This window comes from Typopeltis vanoorti, chromosome 3 (genome assembly GCF_054136105.1).
Source record: "Typopeltis vanoorti isolate ZY-2024b chromosome 3, IOZ_Tvanoo_1.0, whole genome shotgun sequence".
NCBI lineage: Eukaryota > Metazoa > Arthropoda > Arachnida > Uropygi > Thelyphonidae > Typopeltis > Typopeltis vanoorti.
In genome coordinates, this window is record NC_143551.1 from 137,301,886 (window position 1) to 137,318,979 (window position 17,094).

The following is a 17,094-nucleotide window of genomic DNA, read 5'->3' on the forward strand; positions in this document are numbered from 1 at the left end:
GTCTAATATGTGATATAGCTATCCTCATCTCTTTGTCTATATTAGTAAGTCTTTCACACTTTTTTAGTTTTTATATGGGTTAATATTGAGAAACAGAGCTCACACAAATATGATGCTGAAAACGGTACCAAAATTTTCAGTGTGCTCTCTTGTGGAGAGAGCTGGGTATTCGGCTTGGACAAAAATACAAAATTCTTCAAAAGTTATTTCAGAGAATTTCATTTTAAGAGTACGATCCATTGACAAGGTAACTAATTGCTCTTCTTCTTCTAACGAAAATTCACAACTCGATGTATTAACTGTGCCAAATGGATTTCCAGTTACATAAGTCTTGTGACATCTTTCACCAGGCAGAACACTTGTAACCAGTTCGCGGAACACTGGTTAAGAACCACTGGTCTATATATATATATATATATATTCACCTTTTATTAGTCCAAAAAATACATTTCTCTGACATTTCAAGTTCCTTAGAACTGAACGAGAGTTTTTGCTCTCTTAAGGTTTCTGCCTGGTCTCTGATGAGAACCAACCAGTTCAAAACAGCTGTCAGGCTAGTGGACTAAATGACAAAATGGACTAAAGGTACGCTGCAGCAGATACTTAAAAATATCAAAGACCTGCCATGTGCATACATATTAAACATTTTATATTATTTTAATTATTTGCTATGGCAGACGTAAATTCATGTTCTCAGTTACTTGTCTTCGTTAAATATATTCATTCAGATGGCATCGAAGAAGAGTTCCTGTTTTGTAGTGCACTTGAAACTACTACAAAAGGTGAAGATATTATGGAGAAGATAAATACCTTTTTTTTGAAACCGGAGGACTACAGTAGAAAAACATCGGTGGGGTTTGTAAAGATGGAGCACCAGCTATGCTAGGGTCAAAGTTGAGCTTTCAGACAAATGTGAAAGAACTTGCTCCCCAAGCAAAGGGCACTGCACGATTCAGAGGTACTTGAGTCTCTGATCAAAATTGTGAATTACATCAAATCTGGAACCCTCAATACCATCTGTTTAAAGAACTCTGTAAACATGAATTCTGATCATGAGGCACTTCTTTTCTACACTGCTATATGCTGGTTGTCGAAAGGAAATGTTGCCAATCATGTCTTTGAGTTGGTGAAATCAAGTTGTTCCTGGAAGTGCAAGAGAAACATGACCTTGTGGCTTACTTTAATATTGAACTTGGAAGAAAAGAGTTGTTACTTAGCAGACATTTTAGATGCTAAATAAGCTTAACCTGAAACTTCAAGGAAAGAAAACACACATCATCTAATTTCAAGACAATCTTCAGGCATTTGTATCCAAGCTGCAAAATTGGTGTTGGAAAGTAAATCCTGGAAACACTGCCATGTTTGAAAAACTCTGCAGTGTGGTAGAGGAATCTGAAAAAGCAGATTACCAGGCACCTTGAATCTCTTGAAAAGGAATTTCAGCAGTACTTCCCTGAGCTTACAGAAGAAGAAGCTGCATTTGTGCTTCTCTGAATGTAGCCAGCATTCCCAGTTAAGAATGGTGACATTTGGATATGTCACCATGCTTCACTGGGAATGTGAAGCATGGTGAAGCTGGTTGCTCAGATGTTGCTCAGTGAAGCCACAAATTTTGAAGCTGGTTGCTCAGATGCAAGTGCAACCATCACAAAAAATGTTAGATTAATTAAATATTAGGTTAGAATTATATTCAATTATATATTATAATTATACATTCTGAAAATTCTATTTTTAATGTGTTTTCTTTAGCCTATTAAAAATGCCTTTTGGTGCAAATGCGGAGGGGGACACAGGTTACTTGGCTATTATAAAAGGTGGTTGAGACAAAAAAAATTGGGAAACTGATTTAAATTCATAATTCATAGATTTCTGGGTACAAAGGAAACAACTATAAATACATAGAAGAATAATTTGGCAGAATTTAAATGGTGATATCACTAAAAAAAAAAAGTATGCTTTTAAGATGTTCATCAGAATCTATTCCCCAAAAATATAGGTATACTATTTTATAACAAACAAGGTAAAAGATTCCAACAAAATATATAATGGAACAATTGCTAAGTTTCCTGATTATTGCTAGTTTTTGCTAAGAAAACACAATACTGTGTATATAACAGGAAAAAAAGAATTTAAAAGAGCATGTTTTCCCTTAGTATTTCTCTATATAATTTCATGTCTAATAAAATTAATAAGCATACTAATATATTAGTTAACATATTTGCTTCAGCACTGGTGGTTACACAAGATAAAAATTAGTCATAGCACATAAACAAAATATTGTAAACTGACCAAGTCAAAGAAAGGAACATGTGACTGATATATATTAACCAACTAAGATACTCCATCCAGGCTGACACCTGACTAGTGAAGAGGGAGATATTTTCTTGACTGGTGAGCTAGCAGAAAATTTTTTGAGCCTTATCTGATCTGTAGTACATAATATACAATAGCATCGGTGCGATTCACATTAAAATAATGCAAACTGCCAGAAAGTGTAACCTGTGAAAAATCCACTGATTATACTTTTTTTCTGTTATTGGTTGCTTTTCTTCCTTAGATACATCAAAAATTATCACAGCTAAATGACAACAGCTTACAAAAAAGTTAATTATTTTTATCTATCTTAGAAGGACAATGTGAATTTTCATAAATACAAAATAAATAAATATATAAATTACCATGACCTGGAGATACAGTAAATGTTTATAACTACAGTACATTAAAAAACAGATGCAAAATTAGAAAGGATTTAGAATTAACACTAATTTAATTTTTAAAAAAAATCAACTTCTTTAAATTACTATTATACTGCACAAAATAAATTGCGATACTAAGCTGAGTAGAATATTAAACCTTAAAAGAAAATTATATTCTTATTTTCAGCATATCACAAGCAAAAAGAAAAGTATGCAGGGAAACATTTTCATTACTGCTTTTTCACATTTTCCATTTTAGTAATCTATCATCTGACCTTCAAAATAACTCTTGAATTAACCAACTTATGTACAAGAACCAACTTCTGGTACAGTACCATGTAATTGTATTTTAATTACACTATCTACCAATAATTGTTCAGACACTCCTGTTATTTGAAGTTATGGAATATTCCAGGTTTGTTAATAATATAAAAACCAGTGTACAGATACTAGGAAGCAGTATTTCATCATAGCAATTGAATACAGGTGCTAAATCAACACGACTTGAACTCGGTGACTTCAAGAGAGGTGACATCATGGGCTGTCACACTGGTGGCATGTCCATATGTGCCATTGCCACTCAACTGAAGCATCCAAAATCAATGGTTGGCAATGTGATCAACAAATGGAGATGTTCTGGCATCACTAGTGCAGCCACTGAAAATTACCAACAGGAACAGGAGGATGTTGAATTGGGTGGCACACAAAAACCAGCACAGACCAACCAAGATAAGTTCCAGAGTGCCAGTAACACTATAGTGAGCACTAATACTTTACGAAAGAACTCCATTTGCTGGGTTTCCACAGACGAGCAACAGCACACACAAGCCGAACATCACAACAACGAACAAGGTGGCTTGTCTGGCCTGGTGCAAAAAGCATGTGAACAGGACAACTGACCAGTGGAAAACTCTGGTATTCTAGACTGATGAATCAAGGTTCACCTGTTTCCAGTCTGATAGCAGAGTGTGGGTGTGGAGGCAGCCTGGTGAATGCTTGTTACCACAATGTGTTATACCCACAGTAAAGTTTGGTGATGGCTGGGGTAATGTTGTGAGGTGCATTCAGCTAGTTTGGAGAAGGACCATTGGTTTTTGTCTGCAGTTCCATGAAGGCAGCTCAGTACCTTGATATTCTGGATAATCAGGTGCTGCCTACACTGTCGAGTTTTTATGGAACGCACCCATGCTACTATCAAGATGACAATGCTCCACGTCACAAAGCTGAAGCTGTTATGGAATTGTATAAAAAGATGGATGTTAAACAACTACCCTGGCCTGCACAGAGTCCTGACCTCGACCCCCATCAAACAGTGGGACGAATGGTAGTGAAAATTGAGGTCCAGAGCAGCAAGTCCTTGATCTGTCTCTGAATTCAGTGCTGCTTTGATGAAGGAATGGAGACAAATGTCTGCCGCACATTGGTGGAAAGCCTCCCTCAGAGGGTGCAGGAGGTGATCAAAGTCAAAGATGGACATACCCAGTATTAGGGTTTGCCTGCTGGTATCAATTGTAAATTGTTAAAGTGTCTGGACAATTATTGGTAGATAGAGTATCTACCCTTCAATTATCAGAAAGGCAAATGACTTTCCCAGTGAGGTTGGATAAATGGTAGATTACTCTACTTAGACAGCTGACTTACTACATCTTGCCATAAATATCTTATATCCCTAAGAACTAAGAAGGATATATGGGACTCTATGCCACATCAGAGAAAGAGCCACACTCTATATAGTTTCAGCCTTTTCTGAGGTCTAATGAATAGGGAGATAAATTCAAATCATTTATATATCATTTCTTCATAACACACACACACAAAAAAACAGCATATTGCCATACTCTGGATTTGAAACAGTTGTGACAAGCATTTTCCAGTAAGTCAACTAGCATATTTAAGCTTGACAAAAATTTACAATCTTGTTTCATCCATCTCTTATCCTAAAGTAAACAAAAGTTTGAATATGAAACTATTATCATCATAATCAATTTCCAGATATGTACTCCAAAGGATAGCTATGATAAAGAATACTATACCTGTCCATTGAGAACACAACTCATGTGTTCCAGGTTTTATCTATTTTTACAGTTATCTTTTTATGTTGATTTTCATGCCAAATTTGTTATTAGAGCAGTTATTCAATTTTAATTAAAAAAACTTGATACTTTTACTTAATTTGTTTAGGGATATAACATTAACTCATAAAATAAACTGCTTTATTAAAATAAAGTTGAACATCTCTATTTTTGAATAACTTTAATGCAGTTTTCACAATAATGATCCATATAGATTTGTGTCTTACAACTAATCAGAAATCTAACCATCTTCCTGTAGCTTCTTCAATGTTAACTACAGCCTTAACAACTTCAATATAGACTACACATTGCTCTGTATGTCTCATCTGCCATATATAACTATAACATTCCAAACAACTTTTCTCTTGGTACCATGTCATATGTCACATCTACAAAAAAATTCCAATTCTAGTTATATATCTACTTCTTGATTATCTGTCTTAAAGTAAAAATCTGATACTGAGCTATTTGGCCTGAACATTGCTGTTTTTATCAAGTTTCTCTCACACACTTACTTTTAGCCTCTTCTCAAGTAGGTAAGATACTTAAGAAGTTACAATAAAAACTTGATCCAGTCAAGCAAATTCAACAACTTGGAGATAATATTCGTTGTATCCCACTTATAGTAGTTTACGTAATATAGGATCAGGAGTTGGTCGTTATTCATAATAGTGCTTTTCCAAGTATAAACAACAGCAGAAGAATGAAATAAATACATAATTTAGTGAGTTACTAATATTCTGCTGGATTTCATAACATCTTCAGATCAAAATGCAATTGTGGTAAGCCACAGCAATCAATTACATTGTTGCAAACAGGCTCTCTAGTGGGTTGGATGAAAAAATAAATTGATTCAGAAAAGACAGGCTAAATGTGAAGACTGTTATCCAGATCTTTCTACAAATTAATGCAATCATACTTATGAGGTTGGAGTGTTTCATAGCTAATGCTGATTCTTAAAATAGTCTCAGATTTCTCTCTCCTTGCAGCAAAACTGTCTTCCATTTAATCTCTTATATGAAGATAGCAGTCTGCCAGTTCTGACTTGCCATACAAATAACAGCAAATGTAATTCTCATGTTCTTCCAGGAAGATGCTGACATACTGGTAGATCTGGTAACTAAGCTACAGGCACAAGGAACCTTATACACACAGTCCAGAATATGCTAGAAGAGGAGGCTGACCCTTTGGAGAACACATATCGGTTGCTAGCTGCATGACATGCTGATAGAGCTGGTAACTAAGCTACAGACACAAGGAACCTTATACATACACTCCAGAATATGGTAGAAGAGGAGGCTGAGAACACATATTGGTTGCTAGCTGCACATGACATGCAGCTAGCAACCCAATCAAGTTGCATGAAGATTATATTCCTGAAGAATCTTAGCCATCTTTACGATGAACTTATTATACATGTAAATTATATCAAGAAAAATAAGGCATTTAATATAAAATCCTTATATTTCATGATGAGTATCTCAACATATCATTAGAATAAATACATAGAAACAAAAGATAGACAGATGAAGCACAAATGGAATGATAACACATACACATTGACTGCTTTCTTTCTACTTTCCAGCTAATCACATGATACTATTAGAAACCCATGGGAACTGTTAACAGTCATTAACACAACCATAAGCAAACTTAGCCAAAAGATTATGGAGAACAATACCTGTTACATTGTATAAAAGTGTATGTAATGAGTAAGTTTTAAAAAAAAATTTACTAAATTAGAAATAAAAAAAAAAATTAAATATTTGCACAAAAATTGCACATGGGGTTCAAAAATGCAATTAATGGTTTCTTAATGTATAGTGAATATAAAAAATGCAAATAAAAAAGAGAATGAATAACTAAATCAAATTTGAATACATGTGTATATATACAGGCAGTTCCTAGTTTACGAGTTCTCGCTTTATCAACAAAAAAAATTAAAAATATGAATATTAATTGCAATAAATAAATGCTGAATGTTCATAAACACAGAATTTGTTTGTTCAGGCAGATAAGAGCCACCTCATTTCACTGACTCATATAACAAACAAAAAGCAGTTACAATACTGAAGTTACAAAGACCTGTTTTATGTTGCTCTTCATTTTTGTTGCCTTCTTTCACAAATTATCCACCTTATTAATAAGCCAAAACAAATTATAATAAGTTTAGTCTACTCCTTTATCCAAGTGTGAGCAAACAAAGTTTGCGCCCGAAAGTATCTTCAGGACTGGGGTAAGGTAGTGCAACATCTGGTGTTGCACTACCTTACCCTAGTTGTTGCACTACTGTTTGCGCCCGAAGATACTTTCGGGCACAAACTTTGTTTGCTCACACTTGGATAAAGGATTAAACTAAACTTATTATAGTCTAACCAAGTGAAAAATAAACTCTCAAAAAAAAAAAACAAATTAGTACAACAGAGTGTGATGTTTATAAAAAGACACAGCAAAGACTCTGTGCATTAACGAGTGTGCATTTGATGATTAAGAATAAACAGTCTTTATCATTTGTCATCATCATCATCAATTTCCTGATATGTACCCTCCAGGAGCATTCAGGATTGTCATTTGTACAGGATATAATTTCTTTATTATAATTTGCTTGATTTTTCAAGGATATGTTTTCATTTCTTTGGATAAATAAATCATTGTTTAAGTATAAACTATTGCTTTGCCGATCTTGATTTTTATTTAACATTACTATGATCAAATTTCATTTGAGAATGTAATCCATGTTTTTAATATTATGTCTATGGGAAATAAATTCTCACTTTACAAGCTTATGCTTGGAACTAATTAACATGTAAAGTCAGGCACTACCTGTGTGTGTGTGTGTGTGTGTGTGTGTGTGTGTGTGTGTGTGTGTGTGTGTGTGTGTGTGTGTGTGTGTGTGTGTGTACATATATACAGACTATATATATGTGAAGAGACTCCTTTCTTCTATTCATCATGGTTCACATATTATACAGACTATAGTCCTGACCACACATGGCACTAGTGTGCAATAGGTCTTGTGGCCTTTTGGGTATGGACCAGATGTGTGTGTGTGTGTGTGTGTGTGTGTGTGTGTGTGTGTGTGTGTGTGTGTGTGTGTGTGTGTGTGTGTGTGTGTGTGTCAGAGGCGTCGCATGTCCATTTCGGTGGGGTGTGCTGTAGTGTGGCTTATGCAATCTGCGCTACAAAATTCATGTCAATTTGACCACATTTTTTTATCAATATGAAAGTGTTAAGAGTGCATCAGTACTCATCTTAATTGGTCTAATGTAATGAATTGTAGGATAACTTGGAATACTTTAATTTATCAATTAATTGTAATCAAATCTGCATAGAGTGGGAAAAAAACAATATGTTTGTTTTCAAATATATTAGAAAACAATAATGAAGAAGAATGTTATATTTGGTTTGTATATTTGAATTACTCAGAGGAGTAATTCAAATATACAAACCATCATTTGTAAGTCATGTGAGAATGGAAAATGTAAAGGAAAGAATAAGTGTGATTACAAAATACTTTCTTTAATTGCAAACAAATAATTAATAATTGACATTTGTGATATGTGTGTGTCCTATAAGTTGCTGGGTAGAGCGACCAGCATGTGATCCTATTAAGTCTAGACATGAATAAGTGACTGTATGATGATGGCATAATTAAAAAAAAAACATAAAACTTTCCAACCTCAATAGATACTATACTGCACAAGCAAGAAAAAACGAGTAGCTTTGTTTATCATTCGAACGAATGGAAAAACACTCCTCTCCCATCAGACACAATAACCAATCACAGCCACTAGGTGCTATTGTCTCAGTGCTCACCCTGCCTCACCTTCTGGGTGGTTTAAAACCGCTGGAACACTCAGAATTTGACCCGCTACACCATCTGTACATCTGTTCAAAGGTGTATGTATTTGTGGCCACACACCCAAACTATTAACGCGAATGCAATGCAATGTTTAAGCATCGAAAAGTGTCTATTCATGAAGTACTGGGTTTAATCTTAGGAATCAGGCGAAGCCAGGAAACAATTAGTGAAGTCTTTTAATGGGAATAAATGCAATATAATATTGGTGATATTGCTATTCCGTGGATGCACACCTGGAATATTTGCCCCTTGTGTGTGTGTGTGTGTGTGTGTGTGTGTGTGTGTGTGTGTGTGTGTGTGTGTAAACTTTTCATAAGAATTATATATACATATTAAAATTAACGTTCTCAAATACAGGGAAGTCACCACTTCCCAGAATTTTGAAATTTTTAGACCATCACTGCAATTTAGATTAGTTGACTGCAAAGAGCTTCATAGCATTTTTTGAAGAGTGTTTCAAAGTTGAAAGAACATGCATGAAGAATTATTTTTTGTCCCTTAGAATCCTGTGGCTAGTAAAATTCCATGTTCTGCAAGACCAGATTTCTCTGCTTGGAGAAAACTAAAGTAATCCACATGTGCTGACTGTCTGATGTCTATAGTGCAACTCTGTCTCACCAAAAAGGACAGAATTCAGGAACAAGGGATCTGGTACACATCTGAATGAGTGAAGAGAGAGTTTCTCTTTTTTGTGGAAGGCAGGATAGAAAAAATATTGTCACTGGCTTGAAAGTTGTCAGGAACTCAAATTTTTTTTAAAAGCTTTTCACAGATGTATTCAGAAATGACTTTTATACATGAAGAGAATAGGAATTCTCTTCATCTCTAAGAGAGTGAGCTATTAGTAAGAGAGTAATTATCTAAGATGTGTAAATGGAATGAAGAATAGGAAAAACAGTGAAAGCAACATGGATTTTTTGGAAATATATAATTTGTTACATTAATTTTTGGTACTAGAATGGCTTTTATATTATGACATATTTTTCTGCGTTTTCTTCAAGTTAAAAGAATAAAAAACATTTTGTTTAGATTTTTTTTTATTAAATAAAAAAATTGTCTATTTTGTCAGGTCTGCAGCTATTCGCCAACTGCAGACAAATATGCTAAACAAATATGTTCACCAGTGGTAGGCATATTCGTCAAGCCTTGGCTACAATTCTATAAAATACACAAAATATCACCTGCATTCCCACACACAAGATCATAACAAATTTATTCCCATCTGGAGTACATCAAAAGATAGCTTAAGTTCTTTATAAATCTTCATACCATTTTCAAACTAAACATCCTGTAAGAACCTTCATCTGCTATCCAAAGGATCAGCCTCACCCTCTTGCACATTCCAGAGTGTATAAAGTTTCTGACATCTGCTGCTTAATCTACTTTGTACAGACCGGTATATCTGTTAATATCCACCTTGAACAGAATGGAAGAAGAACAAAGGTTAGCAAAACAGCTGTTTCATGTTAGGATCACAGGAAAAGAATCAGAGAATAATCAAGATCAAGACAGATTGAAGCTTTACTGCCAGAGAAGACTGAAATATTAGATTTGCCAATTTAGGATATGACAACAGATTATTCTGGAAGGAAACTGTTGATAAAAAGCCAGTAATAAGGTGAACTTAATTTTGTAGTATTATCATAGTATCCTGCAAATGTTGAAGGTACATATCAGGAATAAGATGATGACATTTCAATTCTAAGTTCCTACTTAGAGATGCTCAGCCTAAGCAGCATAAACATCTGCCAGAGAAACAGATGGCATAAGAAAAACCAAAATACAGTGTAAATTGACACATTTGACCTAGTTGAAAAATATCTAATTTTACTGAAAGTACTCTCAAAGACCAACCTTGTTCAAAACCACTATTATCATCAGCCATTTTCTGACTACTGCTGGATGAAGGCCTCCACTCTCAAGAATCCTAAAATGTTGTCAAGCAGAAGAAGCTTAACAATCAATGTTGTTACCAATGAGTAGAGTTGAGTCGCAAATGACATGCAATGTCATCTTCGCTAGGTTGGCAAGAGCTGACTGTTGAAACATTCTTTCAAATCACCAATGTCTATAGAGAATTGTTCACCAATATTCAGGATTAACGTTTCATCAAACAATTTGTTACCCAAAACAAAAAGTGTACTCACATCACCAGAATAAATCACTTGGTGAAATATCACTTCCTGTTTTAATTAACTGGTTTCAGAACAAAACTGAAAGTGGGTACTTCTCCAACATGGCAACGCTTAATTACACAGAGCAGTTTGATAACAAGAAAAAAAAAAAAAATCAAGGCTCAAGAAAAAGCTTCTTCCTCATGTGAAATAGTCATCAGATGGATTATATATATTTCACAAGATTTCTTACAAAAAAAATTAATTACTGTGCACATTGGTGTTTCACCAATGCCAAGGAAGCTGAGACAGTTCTCAGTTTTTTGCCTCAAAGGAACATGATATCACAAAATAACTGAATTGATTGCAGAAGGATTGCTTAAAAACATAAGACAATGTCTTATATTCAGGAACATAAGACAATGACTTATATACATAAACTTAATGTAGTATTAAAATAAAAATGTCAAAATTCTAGACACTTTTAGGTCATCCTTGCATAAATATACATAGCACATTTTTCTAGTAAAGAAACTTTATTTCTTTACTAGAAATAAAGGAAAACAAAACTGATTGTTAAAACTACACCTTCTTAAAGTAAACCTGAATGGGTCATAAATAACACCTCACTGTTATAATGCCACAATCTGCAGAGCTCAGTTTAAAATATCCTCATTTCTAAGGTACTGGTAATTTATGTCTTATCTACTTCTCAGCTATCCATACCTGCAATAATAATGATTATTATTAATAATTTGATTTCCTCCTAGAAATCAATTTTTCTTAGGTGAATATACTCAGTACATTTTTAACAATTATTCAATTTGCTATAAACATATTTACATGTTGCAAAGTTATTACCTTCTAAGGCATTCTGATATTCATATATTAGGTAGAATATATTAGCATGAGTATGATTAAAATTTCATTATAATTCAATCAGAACATAATTGATATAACTACTATAGAGTAGGGGGGGGGGTAATAATGTTTGAATTGCATCAATAACCAGCACTGTTAGGCTAGCAAACAACAAATTCATAATGAGCATTAAGCCCATTTCTACCACTGCTTAAATAGTCAAATGCCATTAATGTGAATAAGCAACAGATTGTAAAATATTTCCATCAGTTGACATCAATGTTAAAAAATGAGAAAGATCTGTGTTTTTAATTGCACAGATTTTATTTCATTAAGAATATTTTGAAATTTCAGCAGAGAAATAAGTTCTTTTTGTTCAAGAAAAACTTCTCCTGGGAGATCTAAATAGAATATGAAAGGAATCACAAACACAGAAATATAAGAAACTTTTGAGGAAGCATATGCTAATAATGATCAGTACCTGCTGGATTTTTGTTCAGAACAGGGACTGCTCATAAATAACACTAAGTTCCAACATAAAGATGCATATAAATTTTATGATTATGCGCATGTCTATCATACAACATGTCTATCATAATGAACTTTGAAGTTATTTCCTTCCCATCCATCCCTTAGGACAGGTAGAATTCCCTAATGAGGGGGGTTTACGATGAAATAACACGGCCAGCTCGTTACTCCTCTGCTGCATCCTCTAAGGGCAAGTATTCGTGACTGTAGATCGTGTGTGTTCACAGGGGGTTCGGTTTGCCTGTTCTAGGGAGAAAAAATCCTCTATCTCCATACAAGACTGGTTCTCACCTTTAGTCAAAAGAGACCAGATAAAGGTTTCTCACATCATGGATGGGAATCAAACCCAGGTGTTTCTGACCTTTGTCTATACTGACTGAGCTACGGAGGTTCTTTGAAGTTATTTATGCTTCCTGAATTCACACTCAGCAATGCATTCCACTCACCAACAACTCTCCGTGTAAAAAATCTACTTCCCACACCCTTCTTCACCACATCTTTATACACTTCTAGGGATGGCCTTTCATTCTTCCCATCTTAACGCCCACTCCTTTTATAAATCAGGTAGAATCCCTTAACTAACTTGAAGGTCTCTATCATATATCCAGTTTTTCTCCTATCTACATTCCCTCAACCAGTCTACACATAACCAACACTCCAGAGTTCCAATATCACTTTGATCATTTGCCTTTGGATCCTCTCTAGTGTTTCTGAATCACAATGAAAACTAAGTGAACAAATTTGAGCAGAGTAGTCCATGTGTGGTCGGAACAATGCCTTATATAGTGACCACCTCCTTATCCCTACATGTCAATGTACTTTTTATTATAGCAGCAATACAATGTGGAGTCTTTGCAACACTTGCAATGTGCCTCCAGAACTTTAGTCCACCGTCTACTATCACTCCAAGATCGCGAGTCTCATCCACTTCTTGAAGTACAGATCCATTAATACAGTATGTAGCCTTATATTGCTTCACTCCAAAGTGTAACACCTGGTATTTATTAATATTAAAACTACAACCCCACTCATCAGTCGAAGCTAAAAGTTTATTCATATCTTCCTGTAAAGAATTAACATCAGCAACATTCTGGATAATTCTACCTAATTTTGCATCATGAGTAAACGTTTGAAGATCCCCAGACAATCCACATGAACTATCATTAACAAGTCAAACAGTAGGGCCTAAGATCAAAATCCTGAAGCACACCAGTGGTGATCTTCCTTTCCTGAGACTAACCTATGATATACACTGATGAATAAATAATTCCACTATATCTTTGACATTGCTCTGTTAATATAAGAGATTATTTTATTTAATATTAATCCTGTTGGCTGTGCCATTGTAAAAAGAAAGGATTTTTTTATTATTTGATCTCTTTATTTCTAACAATTATTTTTAATTTCTGAGTGCTTTTATTATATTTATTTATTGCTAGGGTTCACTCCGATTGGTGCAATGACCTCTTTTTTACTATTGCTTTCAGAATCCAAAAAATCACTAACTCAAGACCAAAATACATAATAAACACATTTAATAAAACACAAACACTTAATATATACACACTTCAAACAATATTACCTAACTTAATTGGATCCAAGGCCTTTTAAAATAAACATACATTTAAGACTAAACTAAACACTTTGTTTTCACAATGACAAAATGTTCATAGCCAGTTTCTCTGTCTGTTAAGGCCCTTTTCCGAAGATATATGACTTTATTCTTCATTTTCATAGGATCCTTTCTCATCACTCATGTAGCACACATTAATTCTTCCTGAGTCAATTCTGTCTCCTTTTTAGTAGAAATAATAGTTAGATCTGGCGTCCTTAAGACAGATGAAACTACCCAATTAGTGTTTCCACGAACATTCCTTTAGAACGTAAATAGCAATTTCTTCTTTTATTCACTAATGCTTATTGACAGTCTTAACTCTTCCACTTTAAAAAAATTCACAGTTCTACGATTCCCTTTTCGGAATCTACTACTAATCTTCCAATTAGTGTTTCCTCGAATATTCCTTTTAAAACATCTATAGCAATATTTTCTTTTATTTATCAATACTTATTCCATTTTGAAACTTCATAGTTCCACGATTCCTTTTTCGGAATATACTATTAATTTTCCTCCGATTGTCACCAAAAAAAAACTCGATTTTCTCCGAATCTAAATGTCTGCAGGCTTGTGTTCTTCTTTCCTCCCAAACGCTCGTTTTCTCTTGTTACTTCGATACCGAATGCTCTCCTTGTCAGCTGTCAATCACACATCAAACTTCTTGGTGAGCATGCGCACTCTATGAAACTGGAAAGCAAGAAGCTAGGTATAATGGCTGACATGTTGTCTCTATTAGCGACAAGAGAATGTCTTCATAAAACACAACTTAATATTTTAAACCACAATAAAATTGTTTAAAGTAACACAACTATTCAAAATCTGGTAAGTATATCGATTTTTTAACTTCTTTACATTTCATTTTGACAAAACAATTTAAATAAGCGTAACTGGAAGAACAACGAAACAGTGCGCCCTTTGATTGGAAAAGACCTGGGTTAGATTCTCGTTGTGACGAGCAGAATCCTTATATGGGCTTTTTCAGTTGAAGGTGAGTTAGCCGATCTTATACGGTGGTAGCAGGGTTTTTTCTCCCGAAAACTTGGATTTTTCATCCAGCATACAGACAAATTGGCCTTCAAAACACACGTAATTTACAGACAAAAGTACTATTGTTGATAGTAGTGTCATAGTTGGAGAATTAAGTAGTAGTGTAGAGGATGAGATGTATCTAGTGAAGTACAGCAGTGTGCCCTCCTACGATGAGTCTTTAGACTCCCTGGAGGTGTCACATAGTAATAATAATAATAGTATAACGGGCACATCGCAAGTGCCGACAATGCATGTTATGAAACAAACTAATAAACATACTAACATAAACAATACATAAAAATATTCAGAATTTTAAATTATGATTATTTTTACATCTCTATCATACACAACTTGCTGGTATCTTTCAGAAAGGCAATTTCCGATCCATCTAACCAATCTGTTATCCAATACCATCTTCAGCAACTTATACACCAATCTGTCATATGGTAATTATTAAATGCCTTTATAAAGTCCAAGAAAATCAGTGTATACGAATCTCCCATATCCAACATTTATCACCTTATCTTAAATATGCAAGCAGATTGCTAAGACAGGACCTACCCTTCAAACCCATACAGACCATTATAGATAATCATATATCCATCAATCCAATCCTGTATTCTATTCTTAACCAATTTCTCCAACACTTTGACCACAACTACAGATATACAGATTTTTCTATAACTGGAAACTTCTGTTCTAGAACCATGCTTGTGGAAGGTACTATTTTGCCTTCTTTCTACTCCTCAGGAACCTTCCATACTGCAAGACTTTTATTAAATAAACAAGTCGAGGGCATGGCTAACTCTTTAAAAATATGATATCATCCATTCTTACAGCCTTATTAATATCTAACCAAGCAACACTTGATACACCTCTGATTCTTTCACTTTTATTTCTACTAATGCTTGCTTCCTTCTACATACCAGTGCATTTCCCATGCACTGTCAACATCTTTTCGTCACTACTCATTGACCCAATGCATTAATTCTGGTTGACTACAGAGCTTCTCATAATCAGCCACCTTATAGTTCACATATATACCTTCCTGATATATGTAGTCCATTTGGACTACATTACAAGCCAATACCTCTTACTGACAGGTGGCAGTTTTGATACCTCATTCACAGCCACATCCTGTGAAGATATCAGCAAATCCAACACCCAAAATCTAAATTCAACAATTATGTAACTGTTAAATAGTGAACTTCAGAATGGCTCAAAATACAAAAGTATACAAAAAGTTACTTTTTTGAATGAAGAGGATGTGTATATTTGTATACACCATCTCTTCATTTACCTCAATTCTGACATGCATCTCTATCATATCAGCAATTGTAAAATCACTAACTGAATGACACAGCTTTGCAAAAATGATCACTCAGCAACTCAACTATTTATTTTGCCTCTGTCACCTTCCTACTATCAGCCTGATCAAAGTCATCCTATCATAGTCATATTTCCTCTTACTTGCTACATAACAAAAAAACTATTTTGGATTTACTTGGGCACGCTTAGCTAATTCTCTCGCATAATCTGATTTGGCCTTTCTTACCATACTAGTCACCCTTCTTGCTTGAACTTTGCACTGCTCATGACTATTCTGATCACTTTTTCTTTATATTCCCTCCAAAGTGTTTTCTTGTTTTGCAGCTCTTGCTTTATATCTCTTCTCATCAACTTAATCCCTACTTAGTTTATCCTGACCTTGGATATGCAGTCTAATACTGTCACTCTCAAACAATCCCTGACGACTTCCCATGAACTACTGACATTCTTTCCTGTAGCTTCTCAAGCCATGGCACTGCTCTAAGATGCCTCCTAAGTCCATCATAATTACCAGCTTTATAGTTCAACATAAACCCTTTCTTGACAGAGAATTCCACATGTTTAGCAACTTCCCAGAACAAGACTGCATGGTCACTCTTCCCAACTGATCCAAAGGTCCACTACTTGGTTGCGGATATATCTTCTGAAGCTACTACCAGATCCAATGCTCTCAAACCCCTGATCCCCCCATAACATGTTGTTTCAGGTAATTATCCCTTATAAACTTGTTAAATTCCACTTCCATCTTGACATGCTCCCTTTCCTCTCTCCAATCTATGCCCCCATAATAAGTTGCAGTCTCCCATTGTTCAGCCTCCATCCATTGTGCTAATCTGCCAATATGCTGCATTTAATCTTCCTGAAGACCTCCTGGTTCTACAGCAGCAAACAACAATATATTTTGTCCTATTGGCCTCTATCTCACACCATCTGGTGTGAGATAGAGGTCTCAAATGAACAATCTTTCCAAGATCAAAAATCTTCTTTA

At 34.7% G+C, this 17,094-nt stretch overlaps 1 protein-coding gene across 7 annotated transcripts in view; it reads right to left on the bottom strand.

Annotated features, from left to right (window-relative positions):
* dop (microtubule-associated serine/threonine (MAST) protein kinase dop) overlaps positions 1 to 17,094 on the bottom strand; it is a 677,535-nt gene that overhangs the window by 627,739 nt on the left and 32,702 nt on the right. For 4 of the 7 annotated variants that reach the window (XM_090390874.1, XM_090390878.1, XM_090390879.1 and 1 more), the window contains exon 2: positions 11,375 to 11,470. The exons of 1 other annotated variant lie outside the window; for it this stretch is intronic. The gene's annotated coding sequence lies outside the window, so the exon portion shown is untranslated. Of the gene's footprint in view, positions 1 to 11,330; positions 11,471 to 17,094 lie in introns of those variants that run through there. 2 more of the 7 variants (XM_090390875.1, XM_090390877.1) reach the window with 2 other exon arrangements.